At 38.2% G+C, this 2795-nt stretch overlaps 2 long non-coding RNA genes across 2 annotated transcripts; one reads left to right on the top strand and one right to left on the bottom strand.

The window, feature by feature from the left end:
• Positions 1-6: 6 nt before the first annotated feature.
• Positions 7-1320, top strand: LOC124232436 (uncharacterized). Its single transcript, XR_006886854.1, has 2 exons — positions 7-500; positions 580-1320. It is a non-coding gene; the product is annotated as an uncharacterized LOC124232436 (long non-coding RNA).
• A 511-nt stretch (positions 1321-1831) lies between these two features.
• LOC124232438 (uncharacterized) lies at positions 1832-2789 on the bottom strand. The gene is made up of 2 exons (XR_006886855.1): positions 2133-2789; positions 1832-1988 (listed from the first exon to the last, which is right to left on the bottom strand). It is a non-coding gene; the product is annotated as an uncharacterized LOC124232438 (long non-coding RNA).
• Between the last annotated feature and the right edge of the window lie 6 nt (positions 2790-2795).

The raw sequence follows: 2795 nt of genomic DNA, 5'->3' as shown, positions 1-2795 counted from the left end.
TTTCAGCAAAACAAGCAAGAATTTTTAAAAAGTCACTCAGATCAGAAGGTCCCCTTATCTTACTGCTGGCATATCCGAGCTGACAGATCGGCTTGAGGTACATATAAGTATCTAGACTCCCAAGCTTGTCAAAAGATTCTCCCTGTCCCCACAGACCTTAGCCTCCATCAAAGCCCATAAATACTGAAGAGAGAAAGTGGGAGAAAGACATTCAACTAGATTTTCAGGTAACTCAGTGACAAAGCAATGCTAAGGATCCATGACTTCCGTTTCTTGATGCAGGAAACTTACCAAAGGAAATGAGAACAGAGTGAAAGGGGCAGCAGGAGATTCAAGGCGCGCGTCCAAACGAGACTTTAAATGAGACGATCCTTCCACGTTCTGAGCTAAGATCAACCCACCCTGCTTAGCACACTGACTCTTTTTGCTTCCTCTAGGAAACAAACGATGGTGCAATTGATTTTGATTATACTGTTCTACTCCATGAATTCTCAACGCAGGTAAGACAGCACTGCATACTGAATTGTTTCTACCAGAAGGTTTTGCAGCTTATGATATTTTAGAACTCTTATTTCCTAGGAAATCATTCCCTGTCGTATTCACTTGGTCTGGTCCCCTGGCAAACCACTTACAGTGAAGTACCACTGTCAAGAGCTGCTGGCACCAGAAGACGCCTCTGGAACTGAAGAAGGATCAGCTGTGGCACCAACAGAGCTTAGTAATTTCTGAAAAGAAAAGAAAGATCTGTTTATACCAAGTTCTACACAAAATGACCATACCGAATAGCCTGAATCATTATTCTAGTAAAATAGCTAAGGCATAGGCTTTTTGATTATTTGGGAAAGACTGTGATTTCAAGTAAATACTCAAAAATTAAAAGATGTTGGGATTTTTGTTTTTCAGTGGGTTTCACTTCGTTTTAGCTCTGGGTGCACGTGCATACTCAATTCTGTTCTTAACAGTCACCCCACAGGCTCCTCAGGGTTGCGGTCCTAAAACGTACAACCCAGTCAATTAGTACATGACACAACTGGATCAGCAAGTATTTTAACCAAACAAAAATTGAGGGTATTACCTCTAAATCTGCATTTCTCATTATTTTGAACATACTGTAGCCAACTATTTTATGTTGCTAAATTGCTTCTACCTAGTATGTAAAAAGATATATATTTCAACAAAAGCAAATTGTAGGGAATCTATTACCTATATTATTAAGAAGAATTGTACTATTTTTTATGATTTCAAGCAAGTATTCCTTTTTAACTTGATATTTACTTTTAAATAAATGTTTATCTTTCTAAATAAAATATTTTAAATGTGTGTGTAGATTTGTATACATAGGCAAAATTTCTGCTAAGCTGGAATTAATTGAGCTCTTAATATTGCTTAATTCAAATTTTACAAATAAAAATATGGAGTGTCTCCCAGATAAAGCCACTGTCTGCAAACATGCGTTACATGGAACAGTGCTGTAACTGAAAGCATATCAGATATCTACAGTTTTCATTTATAGGGAAAACTTGCACCTACTGTTGGCCTCAGTAATTCATAAAAGCACACACAGTATGCACCGTAATCAAATTCGGTGGAGTGTCTCCCTAAGGCAGGAAGAATTGATCCAGGAAATGTGGCCATAATTTGCCTTTCAAAATTCTTATCATTTAATGGAACGGTTCTATCAGTGACGCAAGGTTCCTTGGCCGGTAATTGGTTAGTAAGCATCAGCCTTAAAATATACCAAAATATTACTTTTAAGTCTACAAGGAAATTGTAAAAGTTTATACTAAAGGAAAATTTGAAAGACACGGACTCATCCAAAATAAAAATAACATGGATGATACTTACTTTTTAGCAGATCTAGCTTATGTGTTTTTCTATTTAAAACTCCAACCTTTGCACTCCTCTTCCCAGCACCTACCTGACTGACAGGGCCGAGTATTCTGCAGCACTGGAAACTGTCTGATGTGGGCGAACATCAGACCTCCCGCCTATGTGATAACGCAGAGAAAAGATTCTTTCTAAAATACTGAACAAGCTACAAAGATTAAATCATGCCAAAATGAAGTGATGATAAACTCCTCTAAGTGAAGTTCCCTAAACAGTCGTCACGGAAACTGCCAAGAGCACCATACCAGCAGATTCGCCGTCCTGTGCCCGCCAGGCAGTCTTTCAGTGTCACGTTAAGGCCTAGAAGGAGCTTTCAGCTCTCTGGAGTCTTAGCTTTCTCAAAGTCCTCATCCTCAGACAGGCGTTCTTCGTTAGTGAGCTGAGGCTCGCCAAGATCAGGCAGGGCTCTAAGGGAACCCTTTAACAGATTCGTTTTACATAATAGACGGAGTAAGGGGAATTCTACACATACAGACAACGCACAATTACCCAGCTGACACTTACAAACCCCACAAAAGTTAAACCAATTAAAAATTTCTCAACATCCTCATTAGAACATCTTTTTTAGCACAAACTCTAAAACTGCTGACTTGATTTCACTAATACTGATTGTGCTAGCCAACAGCAAAGACAAATTACTTCATCTGCCTTGACATAAAATGAAAAATCTAAATTCCCTAAGCCCTCTTTTCATTGAGTCTAAATTCTGCTGAATCACACTCTAAGCCAATGACGGTTACATACAGCATCACATTCATTTTCCTAACCTCTTTAGAACTTTCATAATTTTAAGACAAAAAATAATACCAGGATTTCATCTGCATTCTGTTTGATTCTACTCATAGTTTCACTCTTCCATTCTGAATTATGACTTGTTAGAAGTTAAAGAAGTTCTTTTGAAAGTCAGT

Source organism: Equus quagga, unplaced genomic scaffold, assembly GCF_021613505.1.
Source record: "Equus quagga isolate Etosha38 unplaced genomic scaffold, UCLA_HA_Equagga_1.0 HiC_scaffold_6065_RagTag, whole genome shotgun sequence".
In the NCBI taxonomy this organism is placed as follows: Eukaryota; Metazoa; Chordata; class Mammalia; order Perissodactyla; family Equidae; genus Equus; species Equus quagga.
This window is presented reverse-complemented; position numbering and strand designations above follow the sequence as displayed.